This window comes from Pteropus medius, unplaced genomic scaffold (genome assembly GCF_902729225.1).
Source record: "Pteropus medius unplaced genomic scaffold, Ma_sr-lr_union100, whole genome shotgun sequence".
Lineage (NCBI taxonomy): Eukaryota > Metazoa > Chordata > Mammalia > Chiroptera > Pteropodidae > Pteropus > Pteropus medius.
In genome coordinates, this window is record NW_024349800.1 from 58,321,959 (window position 1) to 58,348,418 (window position 26,460).

The 26,460-nt window shown below is 38.4% G+C and overlaps 1 pseudogene; it reads left to right on the top strand.

Annotated features, from left to right (window-relative positions):
- Positions 1–13,414: 13,414 nt before the first annotated feature.
- On the top strand, positions 13,415–13,520 carry LOC120622587 (uncharacterized; annotated as a pseudogene).
- The last annotated feature ends 12,940 nt before the right edge of the window (positions 13,521–26,460 follow it).

A 26,460-nucleotide genomic window follows, 5' to 3' on the forward strand; every position in this document is an offset into this window, starting at 1 on the left:
AGATGCTAATAGAGATCACGGGAACTCGGGTTCATGGAATGGTTTTAAAATGTTGACAGGTTTTCAAATGCTCTTTTTAAAGGCGTGCGTGGTAAAATGGAGAGGGAGCTTTGCAGTAAGCTATGGCTTTTAATCCCAGCTCTCCCAGATCTACCTTGGGCAAATCACTTAACCCCTCAGAGGTCAAGTTTAATCGTCTGTAAAATGAAGACAATTATTCCTACCCCATAGGGCTCTTGGGAGGATTAAATGACATCATATAAATCTCTTCGCAGAACTCTCTGTACATAGCAAATGATAGCAATTTTTATGTTTTATTGACTTTTGATAAACTTGAAAGTAATATATAAAAATTAAAATTAGGAAGAGGTATTTGGCATCTTCTAGTCCATCATTTTACAGAGGAGATAACTTGGGTGCAGTGTGTTGCCCAAGGTCACACACTAGTAAGTTATACAGGTGGGACTGACATCTGCATTTTCTGACACCTCTTTCGATGTTCTTTCTACTTCATTGCACTCCCAGGGAATATATGTCCTTCCAAACATGTAGGGTCAAAGGGCAAGCTCACCTTTGGTGTGGGAAACCCTTCAATCTCTGGAAACCATCTGTGAGGGAGAGAGCAACTCCAACCGCAGCATTGGGGTGGGGAGGAGTTGGCAAAAGGAGCAGACTAGGAAGCACATTTTGGCCTCTGGTCCAAATCAACTTCATCTTTGCTGGTCCAGTTTTACCGGCAATCAAGCCAAGATTTTGATCCTAACTCCTTTATATGTTTCTCAGTAGGTTCTGAAGCCCTTTCAGGTTTTTCATTCATTTGGCCAATAAATACTTGGACTGTCTGTTGTCTGCCAAGCTGGAAGGATAGAGAGAAAATGAAGACCTGTCTCTTGCCCTCAAGAAAGCCATGGTCTTGATTACGTACACAGATAATTAAGACATAAGGTAGTACAGGATGCTAGAAGGGCATAGAAAATAGAGCAATTTAAAAACTGAGGGTATGTGACCTAAGTACTGAAGATAAAGTAGGAATTGATCGAAGGACTACATGGGGATTGATTGAGAAGGTATTCTAGGAAGAGACAGTATACATTTGAAGGTGTAGTGTGAAAAAGTGCCATGCATTTGGGATATGGCAAGTAGTTCACGATTGTTAAAATTTAGGGCATGAGGGTATATTAGCCTCACTGTGTTCAAAATTCAGTTCACATGCTTGTTATTTATTCCTCCTCCCCAGGCACTTCTCAGCAAACTCTCCCTTTGGTTATCTCATCTCATTACAGTTAAGTTTACCATTTTACATGGTAAATATCTGCGTGGACTTCATGTCACCAGAGCCTGTGTTTTTTTTTTTGTTGTTGTTGTTCTGAGCTTCGATGTCTCTCTGCTGTAGACTGAATTATATCACTCTTCACCCTGTCCTATGTAATTTGGCCATTCTACCCACGAAAGACAGAGTGTGTTTTCCCTGACCTCAGGCTTGGTCACGCACCTTGCTTTTCCTGATGGGCTTTTAGTAGATGTGACAAGAAGCCAGGACTTGAAATACGCGGTGCAAGGGTCTTGCCACCTTGCCTCTCTATCTTTGCCTTGAGAAGAACTCCTACCCTGCTCCCAATCAGGTAGCTACCTCACTTCAGCCTGCCCCAGGAATGAGATACTTGGAGGAGCAGATCTGAAGACCTGCACCAGTGGCCCAGGCTGGCCCAGCCTCAGTTGGCCCCAGCTGACTAGAAGATGAAAAGCAAACCCACTTGGGATCAGCGGGGCCACTCACATTTGACTAGAGCAAAGATCAAAGGCTCATTGTTATATGCCACTGGGATTTGGGAATCGTTTCTTATACAGAAATGGCTGCGATGCTCTTTATATTTCCTTGGCCTACGTTGCCTAAAAAAAATGGTTTGCGATGTTTCAAATGGTCTACACCTAGCTGATCAGGCTTTTCATCAATCCACCCATCTTCTTGCCATGTTCTTCTCAGTGGATCATTCTGTGCAACCACAGAGTGGAAGTGCCATAACAAGTAAAATGTGGGATGGCTCAGACTAGACTGGTTTGGGGAGGCGTAAAGTGTGGTTGGATCTGGGCTGTATGCAGGTCCAGGAAGATTGCAAAAGTTTGAGGCCAATCTCATCCTCTTTTACCATTTCTGTTACATTGTGAAATGAAGCACAGAATTTACTCTCGCAGTCCTTAATATGTACGACATTGTGATTTATAAGAAATAGATATTTCGTCGTTCGGATGACTAAAATATGTTTTTCATACATATTTGGTCTTAGTCCACAATTCCTGGCTCACAGCTCCCAGAACTCTTGAGAGTGTTACAGGTGTCTTTTGTTATGTTAATGAGGTGGCTTTTGGAAAGCTTCTGAGGATGGGGGCTGGTTGCCAAATGGAGCCAACCAAGTGATTGGATGATTGGAACTTACAGTCCTTCCTCTCCCCTTTGACCTCCAGGAAGGGAAAAGGGCTAGAGATGGAATCAATCCCCAATGGCCAGTGATTTAATCAGTCATGCCTAGGTAATGGAGCTGCCATAAAACCCCAGGAGGACAGGATCCAGAAAGCGTCAAAGTGGGTCAACATGTGGAGATGAGGGAGAATGGCAGGCCCGGAGAGGACATGGAAGCTCCGTGTCCCTTCCCCCGTACCTTGCCCTATCCTTTTCTTCCATCTGGCTATTCTTGAGTTATATCCTTTTATAATAAACCAGTGAACTCATAAGTAATACATTTCTCTGAGTTCTGTGAGCCATTCTAGTAAATTAATTGTACCCAACGAGGGTGTTATGGAAACCTCTGATTTACAGCCAGTTAGTTGGAAGTCCAGATGACCCTGGAACTGCCAATCTGTGGCCAGTCAGTTGGAAACACAGGTTACCGAGGAGTCTGGAGTGTGTGTGTGTGTGTAGGGGGGTGGTCTTCTAGGACTGAACCCTTAACCTGTGGAATCTGATGCTATCTTCTGGTAGATAGTGTCAGAATTGACTTGAATTCTCAGATATCTTTTTGATGTGTGAGAATAGATTGTTGGGGTGGGGAACCTCTTTCCCCATGTTGGAATTAGATCCATGAATCTCATTCAATATTTTATCTGTTTTCTGATGCTTAATATTTTATTCATCAGATGATGCAAATCCTTACATCACAATAGTTTTGAAATGGTTGTATGAAGTAACAGATGAACATATATTTTGGAAAACCCCAGAAACATATATGGTTGTAAGAAGTAATGGTTGTTCTTATTATTAAAAATAATTTGGAAACATATTAGAATCGTTAACAAGTTGGATATTATTATTTTGTTATAATTTGCCAAATTAGACAATAACTTTCCACATTTGCATAGTACTGAAGTCATGACATGACATTGTTCACACTCATTAGAAAAAAGTATGCCTCTAGATGATCCCAGGCTTGGAAAGTTTTACATATTTTATGTTTTCATGGGATATTCCTATGCTATTAAAATTGTTTCAAAGCAGAGAAAAGCCAGAAATATTCACAAATTAATTTCACTAAAACCTGACAATGATAGTACAGAAAAGACAAGCAGGCTCTATTTTGAAAATAGAAGGTGAAAAAAACTATAAAATTTCAAGAAATTGAAATCTAGAATTTTATTTAAGGATGAGTATACCATGACTGCATAGGTTTTATTCTTAGAACAAAGGCTGTTATAAAATTAGTTGTATTATTTTAATATGTCTTATTGATATATTAGAGAAGGGGCAATTTAATTTCTCTGAAAAAGCACTGAGAAGTTATTTAATAAAATTTATCACCCGCCCATTCCAGATTAATGAGAAAACACACACACACACACACAGAGTAATGTGTAGTGAACTGGGAATACAAAGACATTTTCTAAATATTGTTAAGAATATCTAAAATCAAGAACTAACTGAATACTGATGTGGAACCATTACAGGCATTCCTATTGAAATTAGGAGTAAGTCAAGATAAAAAGTCATTATCACACCCTTTCAAGAAATTTCAGATGATTCAGTAATATATGCAACAGACATAAAAGTTTTAGTAATTAGAAAGGAAAAGTAAAATTAGCATTGGTAGGAGATGATATGATTGCTCATATAATAAACCAAAGAAAATTAATTATGTAGGAGATCCAAGAAAATTAGCAACCTGTTCAAATGAACACATACAAGAGTTTAGTAATGTGGCTGGATTTGAAAAATACAATGAGCTGCTTAAGTAGAGATCAGATATGACTAAGTAGAAATTACAGGGGAGAAAAATAAAATTACAATAGAAAAAAATTGTTGAGCCTCTAACACACCCAGGAATAACAATACATATGCAAGTCTACATGAGAACACCAAAAATATTTATAGCATTACATAAAGGAGACATGAATAAATGGAAAAGATGTTTCATGCCCTCAATTGGGAACAAAAAGTGTTTTAATCAATTTTAGGTATAATTACATTCCAATTTTAAAAATTCAGTGAATTATAATTAGAATTCAAAATGGTTCTAATACTGAAGAGCAAGTAAATAGCAAAGGAAATTTTGAGGTTGGAGAAAATTTTTTCTATCAGATATAAAAATATTTTTAAAATGACAGTGATTAAAACAGCACGCTGTTACTGATTCACTTGAACAGATGCCACACACAAACTGGGTAGTTTGAGGAGAGATTAATAAAGGGTCTACCGACAGGAGTGTGGGCAGATTTTTGAGAAACTAGAAAGGGTTTACGCAATCCTCCAGGCCAGCAGCAATGGAGAGTCCTTAGGTCTGTAGGGGAGGGGAGGGAGCAGTTACAAAACCAGTGAGAGGAGAGCTCTGGGAGGAGGGACACCTGACAGGAGCTGAGTCCTTCAGCAGAAGGACAAGCTAACCTAAGGCCATGAGACCAAGAAGAAGCCAAGACAACAAATCCTTCAACCTAATTCCTCCTTCCTCTGTCTCCTATAATATCACTCAACCAGAAGCCAGGGTGCAAAGGAGCCTGTTGATGCAGTTCATTGAGGTCAACAGATAGAGGAGAGGTTAGAGTGGGACACAGTAGATAGATGCAGAGAGAACATTTTGAATAGCAACTGAAAATATCACACTACATGCCAAAGTTGACAATAGGCCAAAATAGATATCCCAAAGTAGACTCTAAGATAATTTTCATTCATTCATTCAACAAATATTCATTGAGTGCCTACTCAATGCACAAGGGACTAGTATAAGTCATAAGAAAAGCAAAGTTATTCAATAAGTGGCACTACAAAATTGATTAGCCCTTTGAAAAAGTTAAATCAATGCCTATGCAGAACTGTGCAAATGGACTCATTCAACAGCCACTCCCACTTCGTTCTGGCTTGGCTTCTTGTACCACAGAAGCCTGGAAGCCTAAAACCACAGGCTGTGTAATATAGTAATTGACTTGCCCTAATTTTCATAGGAGCCTAACAGCACAGATTCTGGAGCCAGATAGTCTGGGTACAAATTCTAGCTCTGCCATCCATTAGCTGTTTGGTATTGGGCAATAGCTTTCTGTGTCTGTTTCCTTCTATGTAAAATAGAGATATAATAATACCTCATAGCATATTGTGGAAATTAGTTAATATCTTAGAACAATGCCTGACACACAATAAGTATCGCGTAGTGTTACCTATTATTCTTCTTCTCAGACTCCCTTGCAGCTAGCATTCAGGACGTGACCTAGGTGCTGTCCAGAAGCTACAACCATGTATCATTTGGAAGGCAGAAATAGGCACCATGAAGTGGCAACAGTGCCCCCAAAGAGCTTGTTCTTGTGGCAGAGGTATTAATTATTCCAGGGCCGCTGTTGTGGGATTTCTGCTCTCATCCTCAGCATGCAACAGTAGTGGATTGCCCCCAGAAAACTCCCATGATGTTATTGGGATTTTTTTTTTTTTTTGGCCTGTCTTTGTTGCTCTGACTGTTTGGCACCCTGGGTTTCCTGATAATTCAGTAAATTAGCTTAAACTCCTTCATAAATCCCTCTTTACTTAAGCCAGTTAATCTTGATCTGTTGTCTGACCAGTACAGATCCATGCCTCATGTCAAATTAACCTCAGATAATTACGTATTTAATTGTAAAAAGTATAGCCATTAAAAAACAAACAATCAGAAAACAAATGTTAAATGTTAAATGTTAAATGACTTCAGCTTAAAAAAAAAACAACTGTAAGGATAAAGACACTGGAAGAATATCTTGAGAGATCTGACCACATAGTTTATATGTTAAAGATTATAACCGGAATTGAAATACATATAGGAGACCAAAAGATTTCAACAAATATGACAATGGTCATACTCTTAACATATTAGAGTTCATATAAACTATTATTAAAGTAGTAAAGCAGCAATAAAAGACATCTAAGGACACCATTGAATAATTCATACCATGATAAATACAATATATATGTGTTTAGTGGTAACTTAAAAATGCAAGTGAAAGCAAGGTATCATTTTTTCTTCTTTGCCAAATTGGCAAAGAAGCATTTATCCTTATTTTGATGAGGCAGTGAGGAAGTTCACTCATTCTCTGTTGGTGGGAATATAAATGGGTAAAATCATTCTGGAGGGCAATTTGGTAAAATTTACCAAGGCTTGATGCATCCTACTGCTGGCTTTAAAAGCAGGCCACTCACCCATGTTTCAAGCTGTGGCTGGTACATAGAAAACAGCTTAAAAACAAAATCTGTCTCAAGCAATTGCCCAGAGCCACTCACAGTCTATTGTGACTACTGCTCTTTGAGACTCTGCCTGGCCACTGAATCCCAGTTCCAAATACCAACTCTGTATGCAGGAGTTTTTGGACAGTCAGTTGTGCCAGACTGTTGAGTTTTCTGGTTTTCAGATTAAATTTGGCATCTCACCCAATTCTAAACTCAAATGCTCTGGTTTCCCCGTATCCCCCTCAGTCTCAAAATGAGGTCCCTTCCCACCACAGCCATGACTTTATCCTCCACTGCTGGCCCCTCCCAGTGGGCTGACTTCCTCTCCATCCCTCTTCATCTTCCTTCTCATGTTAGATAAGGATATTTGAATAGTCTTCAGTCTAGATTCAAAGTAGATTATTTTTTGCCAAATGCAAAAGTTAATATATAACTTTTGGAATAAGCATAATTGAAAAGCCTTCTTACATGCTAAGTAGTGTTTTTCTTCATTTGATATTATTATGTGTGACTAAACCACTTACATGCTGTTCCTTGTTGACCACTTTCAAAATGTAATTTATATTTTCGAGAGCTTCTCTCCAAGTTTTTCCCCTCAAATATTTTTGGATCCTTCCTGCTCTGGGGAAGTAAAATTCCTCCCTTCTCATTTATAAATCAGTGGATTTTGTGAGTCATTACTTTAGCAGTTTTCAGACTTCTTATCTTTCTTTTCTCCGAATTTTGAGCAAAATATGAGTTACCTTTAAATGGGGAAAAACTGGAAAAGGCACGTTTTATATCCCTTTTCTATTCTTCACAGTAGCTCTACTTAATACAGGTCATTTTGTAGCGATTAATTCTCTGTGGAAATCAAAATGAATTTTGAAGAGCTAGTGAATGACTTAGATTAAATGACAAGTGTTGCCAGCCAGATGAGATCTTTACTTTCTCAATTCTGCACTTTTAATAGCCTTTCTGAAGTATTGTATTGACTGTCCTGGGGGAGAGGCGGCCGTTGGATATTTATCTGAAGATTGCCCACTTTAGAAGTTCAAATAGAATAGCAATCCCTTAGAGGTGACTTACCTTACTTTCTTAAATGCTAAAAAATAAAATTGAAAAAAAAAATCTCTGGTTAAAATCAGCTGTTTCTCATATATCATAGATCACATATTTCATATCGTATATTACCTATCATATATCACATATATATCTTAATTACAATAGCTATCCCAGATTTTTATTTATCTAAATTTTTACTGAGTAAACTTAAATAGAACCCATTAAACAAGAAAAAAGAAAATAAATCGATAAAAATCATTTACAGCCAGACAGACTGTGTAGAAACAGGGTCTGTTCATCATCGCTAGAGGCACATAAGTTCAGTCAACAAAAATTTGTCAGATATCTTCCATGTGTCACTCACTGTGGGTATTAAGGGTCTTAGTAAGACTACTGACAACATATTGGGAGAGAATAGGAGAAATGTAAATGCACTAAGTGTTACCGTTGAGATGGACATAGTGTCATCAGAATGGAGAAGGTGGTGACCAATCCTCCTGGAGATTCTATAGTTTTACAGATGACATTTGAGTTTAGGTGTAGAGCAGGACAAGTCCATCCAGAGAGTACAAAAAAAAGGTGTTTGCTGAAGAGGACAGGCATGCCGGAGAGTAGAAATGACTAGAGAAATGGCAGAAACACAAGAATGAGACTCATTGGGGTTATTGATAGTAATAAGTATAGCCTCTTGAAGGGCTACTGAGCAAAATACATCAACGTCCAAAATGTGTCCAAACCCTTTTATCCACTAGTGTCATTCCTTGAAGACTATTTCAAGGAAATAATACAAAAGGAAAGAAAAACAATTATGTGCAAAGCTATTGATAGCAGGTTCATAATATTAAAATATGAGAAATAATCTCAAAGTACAACTATGCAGAACACTTTAGATAAAAAAGTATTGTAAAATAAAAATAGTTTGCAATTTTATTAGAAATAAGAGAAATCACCCCACACGAGTTGAACATGCTGTGCCCATTATGTATATAGCTGCATAAAACCTAAAAGCGGAAAGATTAAAAGTAAGAAAGACTAATGAACATTGCCAAAGTAGGGAATCAGAATAAGTTTCTTTGTTTTCTTTTATAAGATTTTAGGATGACTTAACAGTAAATGGTTGAAAGAGTTTTGACAGTCTATAGACATATACAAAAAACAAAAACAAAACTGAAAACACTTCAGGGAATTCTAAGCTTCTGAGTTGGGAGTTACACCTTGAGCCTACACTTTTTGTTTTGGGTGATAGTCTACCATAAACATTGCATTCGGCAAGCTTAAAACCTACAAAAACAACAAAACTTATTTAGTTAAATAGAAACACAACTGTATAATAGCCACCTCCATTAGGAAATCGAATGTCATCAGTCCCTCAGCGGTCCCTCTGATGCCCCTCCCACTCACTACCCCTACTCAAAGGCTACAGTCATCCTTGTGTACAATGCCAGGGATTAGTTTTGCCTTTTTTTTTTTTTCTAAACTTTGTGTAAATGGGGTAATATATGCTCTTTTGTTTAACATTAGGTAGTGAGATTTATCTGTATTATTGCATGTAAGTATAATTCATTGATTTTTATTGCTGTAGAGCATGCCACTAAATGAACACAGTGTACATTGTTCATCCGTTCTGCTATTGATGGAGATTTGAATTCTTCCCAGCTCTTTGCTATTCCTAATAGTGCTACTTTTAACATTCTTGTAGATATCTCTTGTTACACCTTTGTACACAGTTCTAGGGGCTCCTACCTGTATGGAATTGCTGGGTCACAGTGCGTGAGGGTTTCCAAACTGAGCAGAGACCGAATTTCTCCAAGGGCTTGTGTCAGTCTCAGTGCCTATCAGGGCAGCTTCACATCCTCACTGGCACTTGGCACGGCTGTCCATCTTTTTCCTTTTAGCTTGTGGTTGGTAAAGTAGAAATAAGAACTTCCTTAACTTAAAGGGTTTCTACTAAAAACTACAGCAAATATACTTAATGTTGAAATTTTACAAGCTTTTCTTCTAATGCCAAGAATGATATGAAAGTACTCGTAAACATTGTTTCTATTTAACGTTAGACTGGGCGTTCTAGCCAGCACATTAGAACAAATACAATGAAATAAATAAACAAGAATATTTAGGAAAATTCTGAAAAGGGGGTAATGTGGGAGGATCAGTCCTACTGGCTATAAAAATCACAATATTAAGCTCTAGTATTTTATATAGTGTAGACCCTAAGCATTAAAAGACAGATAGGCCAATGGAAAATAATATAAAAGTCAAGAAATAGACAGATATATGTGCAAAACTGTAGCATATAATAACAAGGCATTTCAAATCAATAGGGAAAGATGGCCTGGCTTATTCAACTCTATAGTCATTGTGATCATAAACTTGGATTAACACTTTATACCTTCCACCAAAATAAATTGCAAATAAATAAAATTCTAAATCTGAAATGATGAAAATAAGAACCTATAAGAAAAAAAAGCACAAAAGAATTTCTTATTGAAGGAGGACACTTCTAAATAAAATAAAAGAGTGATGCATTCTATTCAGTAATGGTGTGGCAAAATCATCACAATGTAGGCGAAAGTATTTATAACTCATTCATAGATAAAGAGTTAATTAGTCCTTTGTTTAATGCAAAGGGCTAATTTTTCCAACACATAAAGAATTTCTATAAATTTCTAGAGGGAAAAATCAGACAGCCTTAGTTTTTAAAAGTGATTATAACTGACAAAGTTTAGAAGTAAAAAGGAATGTCCAAGATTGTTGGATATAATATCAATGCCTAAAAATGAATAACATTTATCAAACAATTTGAAATAGTTACATTCACAATAGATATAACAAACTAAAAGATTTACGAATCGGCCTAGCAAATAAAACCACAAGATTTTCAGAGAGAGAAATCTAAAATTATGTTAAAATTTAAGACTTTATTAATATTTATAATATTTAGATGAATGAGGGGAGAAACTAGAATTCTTATTCAGACAAATGGGCAAAGATATAAACAGGCAAATCAGCTCAGAGAAGCACAAATGAATAACAAACATATGAAGAGATGCTCAAACTCATTGGTGTTTAGGGAAATACAAATGAAAACAACCATGAGATATTGCTCTGTCAGAATTGGGGAATTAGAAAGTTGGATAATGCTACGTGTTGGTGGAAACTGGGGACACAGGCGTCGGCATGCTCTGCTGCAGGGTGCAGACTGGGACAATCTCTATCACAAACAATCAGGCAGCACTTCGTCCAACAGACATATGTCTGCCCTGGGACCTGGCATTTTCTCTCTGGTTCTGCATCTCACACAGAGCCAGGAGGGGCATGACCTGGGAAGCTCCTTCCCGCGCTGTTATAGTGCCACGGATGCAGTCTAGGCGAGTGTAGTAGTGAAAGAGTAGAGCAGTATAACATGGCGGATGCACAGAATAGAATATCATGCAGCACTCAGAAGTCGGAACCTGGATCCGCACAGAACAATATGGACAGGTCTTAAGACCTTAGTCCTGGATGGAAAAAGTAAAAAACAATATGAGGTCCATAGCATAGTACCATTAGTGTGCATTTAACAAACGTGCACACAAAATAAAAATGCATGCTTACATGACTACATACAAATAAAGAAATATTTATCACTCATATCAGACTGGTCTCCTCTGGCGAGAGGAGGCGTAAAGGAGTGAAGAATTGGAATGAAAGGAAATCGATGAAGAATGGGCGGGTACATGAATCAGCCATGATGACATGCCATGAGCACAGGCATATGATAGACTCATCCTCCACAGCTGAGCATCCTTAATTATTAGCTTCTTTTGTGAACTTGTGTGTGTGTGTACCCTGAAATCTCTCATGTCCATTTATCCAATAAGTCCGTATCCAGAAATTTATGCCAAGGAAATAAAAAAACTATAGGAAAAACGTCTACCCCAAGATAGTCATTGCAGCATGGTTTTCAATACTAAAAAGGGTAAACAAGGCAAAAACTTAATAATAAAGATAATGATTAAATAAACCATGGCATATCCATTTAATATAATACTTCGCAACCATTAAATTGATGTTCACATGGAGTTTGTATTGACATTGGTGATGCTCAGAGCATATTAAAAAGTAAGATGCATGATATAAGATTTTACTTATATGAATATAGCTAAAATAACAAGCATTGAAATACTATTAGAGGGAAGTACATATTTATAAATAGTGGTTTTATATGGGCGGTAGGACTATAGATAATTATTTTTCTTCCTGCATTTTTAAAATGTAATTTAATGAATAGTTACTACTTTTAAAAATGTACGACAAATTATAACAAGAAAAGCAAACATTACTCCCAGTTTAAATGCAAATTTCCAAAGAAGTATGACCAATTATGAGTTATCAGTACTTTTCCTGAGCACAAGGAGACAGAACAAATTATGAAGCCACCTGAGCTTCTGGGGCCAGGGGAGCATCCAGTGGATGCTGGTTTCTTTAAAGAGAATAACAGGATGTTTTGCCTAAGTCACTGAGATAGAAAGAGATGGGCCACTATAGTGAGATAGTAAAATCCACTGGAGATGGTGAAGAACCAGTTTAGATAACTCTTAAACCCGCACCAAGGAAATATCAAGAGAGAGGATTTTTGAGGGGATGCTGGTGCACCAGAAGTCCCCCCTACCTCAAGGAGGGCCTAGCAAGAAGGGCTTCAGGTACCATTGGAGAGTTTCACGTAGCTGGCAGCTGGGACTCCCTCCAGGACATCCGGGAGACGAGGGTCTGGCCCACCTCCAGGATTTGTCTAGTAAAGGATGCTTGTTAAGTTGTAATAAAGCTGCGGATTGACTCTTTCAAGGGTCCGGGTTTTCCCGGCATCAACTGAGACTTCATTCTGCAGCTTAGAGTGACAGTAGGACTTTCTGTTACCTAAGGGACCTGCCTGACTATCTAGTGACGGAGGAGAAACTACCCTTCATGAATACATACAGAATTTTTTTTTTTTGAAAGATGCTTTTGATTGTATTACTTATGCCAATTACATGTGTATATTTCATTGACAACTTGTGATTTGGCAGGTGGCTTTCTTGGCTGTGAATACTGGAATCAGCTAGGTGGACACTCCTGGGAAGACTCGTCAAGGTCCAATTGCACTGGTTCTCAAAGTGGGTCCTGAAGTCTGTAGGGTCACTGAGGCCCTTTCAAGAGACATGTAAATTCAGAACTGTGTTCATAATTGTGAGACTTTGGCTTTGCCACGCCGATTCTTTCATGAACGTTTTGCAGAGCTTACATGATATGTGATAGAACAGTGAATGCAAAAGCAGACAGGAGAACACAGTTGCTTGATACTTAGCCAGGCATTAAAGAAACTTGAAAAAATGTAAAACAAATCCATTCTTCTTACTTTTCCTTTCGGAAAACAGTTACTTTTACAAAAATTATCATTTCAGTAACCTATAATGGGTTTATTGTTGGTATTTTAAATAAATACTTTTGAAAAATGTCAGGGTTAATTAAATTCTCTTATGGCAAATATTGATAGATATGTATAACTTACATAAGCAAAAGCTCTTCGAGATCCCCAATAATTTTCAGAGTCCCAGAGACCAAGGACGTTGAGAAATGCTATACTAATGAAGTAGACAGGGACTCTACGAAGAAAGGCTGCCTCTGCAGACGGAGGAATGCACATGTGTAAAGTTCCCTCTCACTTTGAAAAGTAAACTAGTTTTTGTCTACGGCCATGCCACCCTGAGCACACCCGATCCCATCTGATCTTGGAAGCTAAGCAAGGTCAGACCTGGTTAGTACTTGGATGGAAGACCAGGTGCTGTAGGCGTTAAAACAAACAAACAAACAAACAAACAAATAAAAATAAAAAAATAAAATAGTAAGGTTTTGCAACCCATTCTGTGTCACCGAAATGTGACATAGTGGTGGCTGTTTTTCTGAAAGAAATCTCTGGAGCAGCTCTCGTAACTCAGAAACTCCGGGCAGTGATCAGCCATTAGAAAGCCATCTCACCTCTGTGTATGAGACAGACGCACATGCTCTGTGTCCATCTCTCGCAGAGCTGCACGGGTAGATGTGAGTGAAGGGCATGCACTTTCATGTGGCTGATCACCTTAATCACATCCTGCACAACGTTGTTAAGTTCAAGTGACAGTTTTCGGCTAGCTGGCATTTCTCTATGGATGACACAGTGCGCAGACTCACATTCAGATGTGACCTCTTTGACCTGAGCAGTGAAAACCAGTCATGGCAGCCGCTTGGTCTGTGCATGCACCGACATAAAGTGACCAATTCAGTCCTCCTGGTGTGTAATCATTCAAAGACTTGAAGAGTTATGCAGCTTTGATGTTGGTTAGAATGAAAAGCGCACATAACACTATAGGAGGTGAACACACAATATATGTGCCTTATGTTAAAATGTACAGCTGAAACTTACTGGATTTCATTAACTGATGTCACTATAAAAAAAAGTTATGAAGAAAAAAAGAACTGGTGATGAAATATCTTTACAATACTGAAAAGGGTTGGGAGTAGGGAATATGATTGTTTAAAAAGGCATAGCTTTTACTATGAGTCTGTGACTATGGTGATGATATAGGATTCTATGCATTTGTCAAAAGCCATAGGACTGTACACCTCAGAGTAATTTTTAGTATATGTAAGCAACAAAGAAAAACAGCAATAAAAGCAAACTAGGATGTGGAAGAAAGTTGGAATGCAGACTGTGACAAATGTATTCAATAGCATTAAATTAATGACCTGACTAACTTTAGAAAAAAAAATGTTTTGACTGCATACTCTGACTAAAGATAAAAAACAAAAATAAAAAATACTGTGTACAGTGTACTCTAGCTATATTTTTCTTCACTTAAGATAACAAAGCTTGGCTTATATCAAGCACCCAATAAATGGTCACTAATTACCTCTAAAAAAAAAAAGTGCACGTAACATACCCTCATGCACCTCATCCTCCTGAAAGACAGGTCACACGAAAACAAACATTGTCCCCTGTCGTCAACATCGGTCGACTCATCAGCCTGCATCGTGTACCATGGTGGCTCATGAATCCTCTCTAACACTTGTGCCTCAGTACCCTCTGCAATTTCATCAATTCGTCTAATTATGGTGCCGGCCGAAAGAGGAACACGTGCCACCTTTTAAACTCTCCTAAAAGTTCACAACAGATGTCTCTAGCAGCGGGATCAACTCTTCTTAGTAAAGGGCTTCTTAGCTCTGGCGCTGTGGTTAGCCAATATGATGCTCTCAGGGCAAACACGTTAAATGAAGTGGTGGCCTTCAATAATTGCTCTGTTCTTCGTGATCACGTTTTTTGTTTTGTTTTGTTTGTTGTTTTTTGAAAAACTCCAAAGGCTTGTCTTTTAATGTGGGGTGCTTGGTCTCCATGTGGCGAAGCAGTTTTGAAGGTTTCATGGCTTCAGTGGATAGCCAGTCACGGTGGCCATATATTATACAAAGCAGGCTTGGAGAATGTGAATCACCTGTTGCAATGAACCCGTAATTTCAGCTGGACTCTTGATATTTTCTTTTAAATGCAGCTTTCTTTTTGTTGGCAGTCTTAGAGTCTTCTGCTGTCTTACCGTTGGTTCTTTCCCTCTTTTCGAAGAAGCTCTCCAGTGACGTTTGTGTTTTACTCATTTGGGCTGGGTTTGGCTTGGGCTTGCCAAAGCTGTGACTGAGACAAGGCAGGAGAGAAGTGGCAAATAAAATAATGGGCGGGCCACGTGCGGACTAAAGTAAGCATCTGGTTCTGACTTAAAGCCTGCCACCAGATGCAGTGTAATTGTCACTTGCCACTCACTGATAGGGTTTTGATATGAGTCTGCAAGCAGTTGATTTATTATGGTCTCTGTGCAGTCAAACCTCTCTGCTCATGTTAATTAATCTGTATTTGCAGCCGCTCCCCAGCGCTAGCATCACTGCCTCAGCTCCAGCTCAGATCATCGGGCATTAGATTCTCAGAAGGGGAATGCAACCTAGATTTCTCACATGCACAGTTCACTGTAGGGTTTGCATTCCTATGAGAATCTCACTCCTGATGATCTGAGGTGGAGCTGAGGCAGTGATGCTAGAGCTGGGGAGCAGCTGCAAACAGATGAAGTTTTTCTTGCTCACCTGCCGCTCACCTGCTGTGCGGCCCGGGTTCCTAACAGGCCACAGACTGGCACCAGTTCGTGGCCCCAGAGGTCGGGGATTCCTGCTTTATAGCGTGCCAGTGCAGCTTGGGTGCAATCATTGAATAGAATATTTGGAGGAGGTAATGTCTTTCCTTTAATAGAGTAGTTAGTCCCTATTTTCATTTAAAAAAAAAAAAAACAACCATTATCACATCTCCCTTAGAGCACCTCCATTAGGATAAAATTTCAGTAGCCCTTTGATTTTTCTCAAAAAGTTTTTGAACAACTTCTACATATTTGAAATTCTGCTACTGAGGATAAAAAATGAGTAAGACAAGATCCATTCTCTCCAAAGATTTACCGTGTAAGTGGAGACACAGGAACCCATTCTAGGATTAGGAAATCTTTACTCTTTGATAGTAAAATAAAACTTACTTAATACCTTAACTTAGATTCATCTGATTTGATAGATTGACTTTTATACACAAAGCACTGAGGGTAGATATTGTTACAGCTGCTTTAAAACTTAATTTCATCCTAACCCTGTGAGTTAGAGTTCCTGGCCTCCTTTACAGAGGTGAAGGGATGAGGGCCCAGGGCAGTGATTTGTCCAAGATCACACAGCCAGGAAGCAAGGAGTCAGATTTATAGCCATGTGATTTTTCAAAATCTAGTATCTTTTCCATCATGCCATTCTTCTAAATGACGTGTTTACTGAATTTTATTTGTTAGGGTGTATTTCAATCTCTGGTGAGTTGTCGGTTCATGAGGAATAATTAATCCTCTTCCAAAATGGCAATGCCATGGGTTGAGTCGTAAGACATTCTTTAGTGAGACCGGTCATGGGTAAACATGGACTCTGCAGCATCTTATGGTAGTGCTTTCCTGGCTGAGTTAAACAGGTGTCTCTAAATGTGTGACTAGGTCCCGCCACCAGATCTGGGTGGGGTCGGCACATCCTTATACTGCTATTAAGATAGCCAGCAGCTAAACAGTCATTGTTTTGTGGGACTATTGCAGGATGTTGCCAGAAAAAAATATTAATTGAAATCATGTATACATTTTGATCCGGAATTTTAGACTTCTTGTAAGGAATTAGAAGCATATGTAATATGTATCGATTATCTTCTTATTCTGCTTATTTTTAAAAGACATTTCCCCTAATCACTATAAGCAGCATAAAATTTATTGAACAATAAATGAAAAGTCCTCTGAGGACTGCCTTGGACTCCTGCTGATAGACACAGGTTCCTTAAATATTATCCAACAAGTGCATCTGTTTCCCAATTTCAGGATGAAAAACAAAAGAATCTCAACATTGAAACTAGATTCCGTTTTCTCTTGTAGAAATGCCTTTGAGACTTTTATTCCAGGAGACAAAACACCAAGTTTCTGTGATTAGTGTTTATGTGTTATACAGTTGGTCTGGAGTTTGAACAGGCTTGTGTTTTTGAATACACTAATGCCTACTTCTTTTAGGTACATTATTTGGAAAAATTAAGAGTTCATCTTTGTTCGTGGAGTGCCACCAGAAGTTTGGTATAAATACTCCCACATTAGCTGGAAGTGTTGAGTGAGTTTTCCCTAAGAATAAAGGGTAGAAGGAGACATTAGATTATTCTAGGAAAATCTCACAAGATACAGAGAAATATAATGGCTTTGGGTCAGAACACCTGAATCAAAGGTCTGGTTCTAAATGCAAGACACTTTAATATTGAGCTACTGTTGGCCTGTGGCAAGCCTCATTGTCTCCATTTATATACTGGAGACAGTAAGACCTGACTGACACAGGTTGCTTATGAGAATGACAATTGACTATGTAAGCTACACATGTCTGAGCAAATGTCGACAGTTACTCTTCTGACGATATGAACTTATTTTGCCTTCTTAGATTATTTCATCATTATAGACAAACCCAGCAGAGATTATTGTAGGTCATAAAAGTGTTTGCAAGGGAAACAAAATCAACTCAGCCCTGTAAGGTGGGAAACAGGATATCATTAGTATTTGTTACTTAAAATTACTCTCTAATGGATGGATTCTTCCTCTAAGCAGCCTATATTAAATTCCAAATGTATTCCTATTGGAAGATAGAACTACAACCTCAGCAATACTCTTTGAGGGTTCTTGTCAATTTGACAGATTTGACAGGCAGACAAATTTAATTTATTAAAATATTCTATCTAGCATTTCTAAATGACAAGGGTTTTTTATACTGTAAATGGACTGTTTTCACCATCTGATTAAAATAAATGCATAAAGTCAGCCGTTTTTCTTTGGAATACATTAACACGAGATTCAACACTTAGAAAATGCAATCCGGTCACTGACGCTGGTACACCTGGCAGTTTGGCTTTTTCTCAATCTTCGCATGTAACCTAGGATTCCTCCTTTGTAAATCAAATGGTAATTCCACACGAGCAGGAAAGTTTTGCCAGTATTATATGCTAAATTTCATGGAAGTATTTACTAAAATGATTAGAAGCTTTTCGAAAGCTGATGCATCATGCCAAAGGCCACTGGAAACATCTGAGCAAATTCAGGGTTTCCTTAGACTAGAGGCTTAGATTTGTTTTTCCTCAGAGAAATTGTATTATTTGTATTGAAAGAACATTGTCAAAGTTAATAGATTTTCTGTTTTTATTCCAAAGGCTATTTTTAACTTAAACACAATATGCTTTAAAATTGAAATATTTATATAGACTCTGGGCCAGTGTCATATCTTGGAGTTGTCAAAATCCTTTTAGTAATAGTGCCACCTCAACTACGAATTCCACTCACTCAGGGTGGTCTTCATCTTGAAACCCTCTGCACCCGCATCTGACCGCTGTCCTCATGGATTCTGACATTCTAGTCATTTTGTCCTTAGAGCTCACCTTGCCCCTCGAAACTGATCTGTGGCCCTGTCGTTCTGTCTGTGGCTTTGGCCTTTCTCCCTGAGTGAGAGCACCTTTTCTCTGCTGGCCTAAGATCATCATTGCTTTGGGCCCAGTCTCAGCCCAAGAAGCCACTAGCCTGCACAACTTCCCATTGAAAACTTGTCCTGACCCTGTAAACTGAAACTTAGGGATTCAGTTCATCTATCAGAGATTTTGCCTACGAAGATGTACTGGAAAGTGAATTAATAGGTAAATTTAATGCTAATAGCCTGCCAATCTGAATAGTTCCATAGCAAAAAGACTTTGCTACAATATATTTAAATACTACTTCTACAGAATTCGTAGAACCAAACTCACTCTAAGAAAACTTTCTGCACTTAAATGACAGAAGATAGTCTATTGCATTTAAATAATGTGAAAAATTATGTCTGTTTTCCAACAAAATTCTATATTTGTCTTAAAAACATCATTCGTCTCTTTTATGTCAGTCGGTGACTTTCATTTATCGAAGCTGATGTCTAATGCTTTTTTCTTTGACCTTCTACAGTAATTTTTAAATTATACCTTGGTAATGACCCATATTCCAGACCGTAGTGAATTATGGCTAATAGTGTGCCCATCTGCTTTACCAGTTCAAGTTCTGGAAGTCTAGGCGATGTTTTGTATCTGTATGACCCAAAACAAAGGCTTGCCTTTGTTAGGGTCCCAACAAATGTTTAAGGAGTTGATCTGACATTAAAACAATTTAAAAATAGCACTTACTGTTCTTGTGGAGGGGGAGTTGCTTTGGAATTAACCGAATTGAATTAAGTCAGTGTTAGTTGAGCATCTAATATCACCAGATATTAGCTACTACGGAACCAAAGTTCAAAATGCCATGATCCCTGCCTCAACATTAAAACCTATTTCAGAAGACAGTCTGGTTTCCATTAACTTAAACAAATGGCATTTGACTTAGTTTAGGGTCTGAGAATTGAAATATTAAATAGGTAGAATACATGTTGAGTGTTTGGTTAAACTTACAGAAACTCTGTGTGAAGGATTAAGTTGGCCCATTGATATTTTCAAAGGAAGCGGTGTTGCAGGAGGTGGGCGGGGGGGATGGGTGCTTAACAAAGCAGCTGGTAAGTAAGCTGCATCCTAAAGGATGAGGAGGATGTTGACATGTGGCCAAGGAGGGGAGAAGGATGTTCCACACAAATGAAACGGCTTGAGCAAAGGCATACAGTGACATGGCTCTTGGAGAGAGCTAAGTGGTTCAGTACAGATGACACAGCCAGAAAGTACAGTGCTGGATGAAGCATCACAGGCTGGGGCATAGGGGGTACAAGGTGGGCAGCACTTGAATGGGACCATGCAGTCTGGATTTTACCTGGCAAGTTATGGAAAGCCTTTAAGGCTTTAAGGAAGTCACGTGGGCAAAACAAATCTGGGCTGTCAAGCACTTATTTTGTTGGTCTGTAGAAAGTGAAGTAACTACCTCCGCTCCCATTTCCTTGGTAGATCCTGTCTCGTAAAATTATACACGAATGAAGCAGAGATGCACACAAGGGGCATTGATTTCTGAAATCAGAATGGTGAGGCTGAATAATGAAAAATCTGGTCTGGTTTCTCCTCTAGAAATTGCTCTCTGGACAAAAGCAATATTTTTTCACCACCTATACTTACCGGGGTTGCAAATCCCAAATTAGTAATAATAATTTATTCTAAAGAAGCACTCCATTGTTGAATTTTGACACTTTTTTTTCCTCAACAGGAAACCATAACCATGACTGAAACCAGATTAAACTATATTAAATGTCTGGAGGTCCTAGGAGAATCGTAACTTCTTGGAAAAGCACGGGTGCTCCTCCTGAGAGTTCCAGGGAAAATATCAAATATAAAAGTGTATATATATATACACATATATATATATTTAATAACATTAATCTAGTTACATTTTTAGTGCTCAGTTGCATTTCAAATTATTTCAAACTGTTCTAGCTATTTAACCAGTCTGGAAGTCCAAACGTCATCAATGAAAGGAGTCTGGGTTTCTTCTGTTCTGCCTGCTAGAATGTCACTCCTGGTGATTCTGTCCTTCCTTCCACACGTGCCGTGGGTGTATTTGCTTGGTAGTAAAATTGGGAGAGATTTTACTTTCCACGAGGTGGACAGGACTTGGGTGTCGGGCGCTTCTCTCTGCACTGAGTTGAGCATCTCTGGCTCTCTAGGACCCATTTCCTAAAGTGGCTCATATTGAAAAAGTCTTGCCTCATCTTTACTTCCAGATGTCAATGCTCAGCTGCCTTCTAAATTTACAACTCTCAGAGTTTATCTCACCTAGGTGGAAATTAAATTACCAAAAGGAGAGAAATCTGTATTTCCATCGTAATGAAACTCATAAAGTTCATTCATGAAGAAATGCTTCTATCGATAGAACCAGGACAGAGAAAGCTTTGATGCGACATATGGCTAATCTCTCGTCATTTCTAGTGTAATATAATGCAGTATAGATTCCTCATAATTCCAGCTTATTTTCTATATAGAAGCTAATGTTCTACTCTGTAGGTCTTAGAGAGAATCATGTGTGAATTGATAGATAATTTTAGCCCATTCCAGCCATGGTTTGGCTCAGAGAGAGGTCATGGTCAGCATGCCTCACATACTTAGAGCAGGGCCAGCTCTTCTCCCTCCCCTACTCAGTAGACTAATTGAACAACTACTGCAAGTGCTGGACTTTGCAGCTACAAACATGAGTATGTCACGGGGCTTTCCCTAAACAACTCGGTCCAGGGAGAGACAGATGTAAATACTGTTTCTAGTATAGGAGAGAAAGTATGGGGTAGGTATAAACAAATTTAATGGGAATACACATAAAAAAAATGACGGACATCATGCTAAGGATAGCGTGGAGCTTGGCTACGAAGGATGGATAAATAAGGGTTTTCCACTCAGGAGTGAAAAATGGCAATCGGATAAAGGCGACAATGTAGGAAGTCACGGGAACATGAATAAAAAGTACGTTATGCAAAATACTCTGTGTGGCCACAGTATAATCTCAGAGTCAAGAGAAATGCAGCCGGTTGTAGAGGTCAGGCCCTGGAGGACCCTGCCGCCCCTCTAGGGAGCCGAGCCTGGCCTTTATCTTGTGAGTGGTCGGTCTGTATTTAGAAAGGTCAGTGTGGCTGGATGTGTTTGGGTAGAGGAGCCATCGGGATAGAGACAGGTGAGGAAGCTGTGACATAGCCAGGTGTGCAGTGAGGACCCGGACTGGGATAAGTAACGAGTGGGATTAAAAACAGTGGCACAGACTATTTCTGACTGAATCTGGGAAAGTATTTGTCATACTCCTGGATAAAGGATGGCATGTTCTGTAAAATATAATCAAGAGTATAAGAATAGAGACATGAAACACTCACTTATTCCCACGTACACATATACACAACCGACTCTCTCGATGACCAGGGACCTTGTGAACTCTTCCTTCTGAGTCTTCTCCTGGACCAGATGCTCATTCCTGGGCCTAAATCTGGCTTTGGCCTTAAAAGACACATTAGCAATCTGATAAGACGTCCATGCTGTGGGGTGGGGGAGATGTGGCCTTAGTGTGTCAGCTCTAAAAAATCAGAAGTCTGTGGCTTTTTAGAGATGGTAAGGCTGTCCCTGGGTAGGGACATATACTGAGTATGCAGTTTCATTTGAATTTCAGAGAAACAGATCATTTTTGGTATAAGTATATCCCAAGTATTACATGGGATATTCTTATACTAAAAATGATTATTCCTTGTTTATCTGAATTTCAAATGTAATTGAGTGGCCTGTACTTTTATGTGATAAATCGGGCAACCCTACCCTTGGGCCTTGCCTCTCTGTGGCTCAGACCCAGGTAGACACTGCCCCTGAGAAGCACGAGGCAGAGGGGCCCAGAGGAGATAAAGCTTGCGCTATTGGGAACTGGGAAATATTTTTCAAAATCACTGTCAGTATGATTTGCCCCATCTGCTCATTCCCCAGGAGAATCTGAAATCTGAAAACAATGGGCTTAGCACTAGAATCTGAAATCTGAAAACAATGGCTTTAGCACTGAACAAAGAGCTGCCATCTTATGGGATGGCTAGAGGGGAAAATGATGGAATTTAGAATAATTTATTTGTTAAAGCAAATATCAGTATGCTTAAAATAAAGAAACCTTCAAGTTTGCCTTTGTGGCGTGAGTAGAACATCAATGTTTGTATCATAGACTGGCGGAAAGAATTCCCTAAGGACACTGAATGTAGCTCACGTTAGCTTGCGAAGCATTTATTTTGTGCTTGAAATTTAGGATATTGACCGTATTCACACCTAATACAAGCCTCACCCCATTGGACAAAATTAAGTTCAGAACTCATGTTCGCATAAAAGTCAATGGGCTTACCAATTATTTGGATCTTTTTATATGTAAAAAAATTATTTTTTATTTAGCAAAAAACACCCATGACCAAACCCCATCAAATCTAATTTTCCCAGAGAGTAAAGCTTATTTTATAGTAGGTTTTTTCCCTACATAACTAGAGAAAATTTTAAGCAAGAGCTTCAATAATAAGCTTCCTTCTGAAGAAATAATCTTGTGATTTCATGTGAGAAAAATCTGTTCTTGAGGTAAATGAGAGATGAAGTTGTGAGAACTTATACTCAGTATTGTGAATTGGCTTTCCCCTTTCCAACCAAATGACAAGAGGACATTTTTTTCTTGGGATTCTTTGATAGATTATTTTTTTCTAGAAGCAAACAGTATGTTCAGAATTCCCTTTAACTGAAGGGAATTCCCTTTAGCCTTAAGCCTCATAAATTATATTTCCATGAGCCTTCTGCGGTGGGGAAACCCTGCCAATCTCAGGTTAGAGAAATTTAGATTTCCTTTACGGACCAGTCAAGTGGGATTTCTGGTTTTTCTGGTGATCAGGTGTCACTGAGAACCACTTACAATGGAGAGATCCTACAGCCTTATCGAGCACCTAATATCTGCCTAGTGCCGTCAGCCAGAGAGATTGATAAAGCTCACAGCATGGGGAGCCGTTTGCCTAGATGTGGCCAAGGAAAGCATCATCATAAAATTCACCCTCAGCAGCAAGAGCAGACAAGATGATTTTTCCTTTTTCCCAACACATTCAAACACTTAAATCTCTACATTGCAAGTTCAAATGAGGTGCACCTATAACATAGGAGCTAAGATTCAAGGAAATTTTATAAATCGTTAAATGGTAGGAAAATAAGAACTTCACTGTCATTAGTTAGAATGGAAACAGGTACACCCTGTTGGAAAGCTTATTAGTTTATTGTCTCAGAACCTCCCCACTTCATCTTGTGTCTTATTTTTCAATTACTTCCTAATCTTTACAGCTTTCCTTCGAATCTTCTGTCTTTGTAGAGAAACGAGGAACGTGTTTGTCTAAAAGTGAGAATAGAATAAACTGCAAGCCCCACATTTTCTTCTACTTGTGTATGCTGAGTTTTAGGCATAGTTAACTTGCTGTCCCAGTTGCTCATTCGCTATTTTGGCCCCTAAAACCTTCCCTCCTGTTTTTGCAGCGCTCAAGTCATTCTCTATTTTGTTTTAAAATAGTATGTATGCGTGTGCAGATCTATATCTATATGTAGTTCTGAACAAAATCATAATTTCTAGCTATAGGTAGAAATTATATATATATACACGTATACATGTGTACGCGTATATATGTAAATTTATGAATGTGTGTGTATTTATATACTGTTAATAATTAATAATTGTGAACAAAACGTTGAGCTGGGTCTTAGACAACCATTTTTTTAAACACAGTTCTTAATGTTTCGAGAGACCAAAAAACCTGTACTTTTTACCTGCAGATCCTTTATGCGTGTGGCGAATCATCTCTGTAAGGCAAACCTAACTAGATTTCTTACATTTGTTTAAAAAAGAGAAAGTAGAAAACTTTGAGGATACGCATCTGGATCAAAAGAAATTAGGTGGTCCTATAACGTTTGTGCAATTAGTATTAATCTCACCGAAATCTGACCCTTCTCTAAGATGACTAAGACCTTGAACTCATATAGATATTGAAAGCACACACAAAACATAATCAATAAGGTAATGCTTGAAGACCGTTGGGATATACTAACTTATTCAGATAATTCATTAGTTTGTAAACACTGATAGCATGCTTTTCTGACAAAAGAGTGTTTATCATAGAAACATGATACAAAGAGGAAGATAAACATCAAACATTTAAAAATCTAGTAAAATCACCTGACATTACTCAACTTACAGCTGCTTCTGCGTTTGATGTTCTAATCTGGCGCAAGTGTTTTCTAACTATAAGTGAACATAGTTTCTTTTAATAAAATATAGTCATGAAATGACAGGTATTTAAATTTTTAAATATCGAGGAACTATAGATAGACTTTGGCTCATTGATAGACTTTTAATTTTATTTAAAAATAAATGCAATACATGTAACTTCTCCAGGATTTTTTTCTTAAAAAAAAAAAAAAGGAATATGCTTCAGGGAATAACAGTATTTCAGGGCTGGCTTGTTTAAGAAGTATGCACCAGCTTCTCTCTTCCTCCCAGGTTTTTTGTTTTTTTTTTAATTTAAATAATAAAACGTGTAGCGAAGCATGCCTTGGAGTAAAATCACTTCATCATTTTTTAGTAGTTTGCGTGTCAGAATCACCCCCTGAAAGTGGAGAGAGACTCGTTGCAGAAGGAGAGCTTGCCTCTCTGTACTGGGGGCTGCTGGGACCAAGCCCGGGTCAGCTACGCTCGGCGCACCGTAAAAGTTACTGTGAAGCTCTGTTCTCTTGAGCATAACTAAAGCCAAAGCTAAATTTCTGACTTCTATGAAACGTTAGGAGGCTTTTAGCTTAATTTCGATAACTCTGATCAAATCCAGAGGTATTGTATTCACTTATAATAAAAATCAAGTGTACCCACGCCATCTTCAGAGGGGACTTCTACCTTCTTGGTTTCACTCACTTCATTCATAACGCCCTAAAAGTATGTATTTTGGGAGGGGGATAAAGCTATTAGATTATGTTTTGCTAATATCCTCTCCATGACACACTATGACTAGAATTTTTCTGCTATTGGTTGTTATTAATATTGATCAACAGATAATCAGTGACGATTTCAACAGGAATATGAGAAATCTTATAAACCTTTCGAGTTTTCTTTGTAACCGGTGTTTCACTATTGTAAATTTGTAGTAGTACTATCGACCCAATCCTTAATATACCAATATAGTGATGAATGCTACTCTGGCTGCCAAACTTATCTTTATCTCCAGTCTAGCTTCGGCAAGTATAAAGCTGATAAGCCATTCCTCTGTTATAGTGACCCTCCTAGTAAGAGAAAAAGTCAGATTATGTGCCATCAGAAGAAATAAATCTTAGTTTCAGGTGTGACAGAGACAGACTCATATCTTTTGCTGCATTCCCATCCTCTGAGTGGCAGGTAGAAGACAGAATGTCACGAAGGAGTCCTGTTGGATCAAGTGTTTAGGACGGCATTTAATACAGCAGAGAGCCAAGGTACAGTAGGAGAACACGGCGAGGACTGTGGACTGTAGATACAGTAAAGAATTTTGGTTTATGATCTGCCATCTGTTATTTGAGAGAGGAATAAGTTAGGGAAATAAACGACTTTCAGTTCTCCATACATGCAAAGGTAAGTTCGTTATTACAAAAGTTTTGCCATTGTAGGTGCTGAAAGAAAAGGGTATGCATTTAAACATTTTTAAAAATAAATCACTCAATA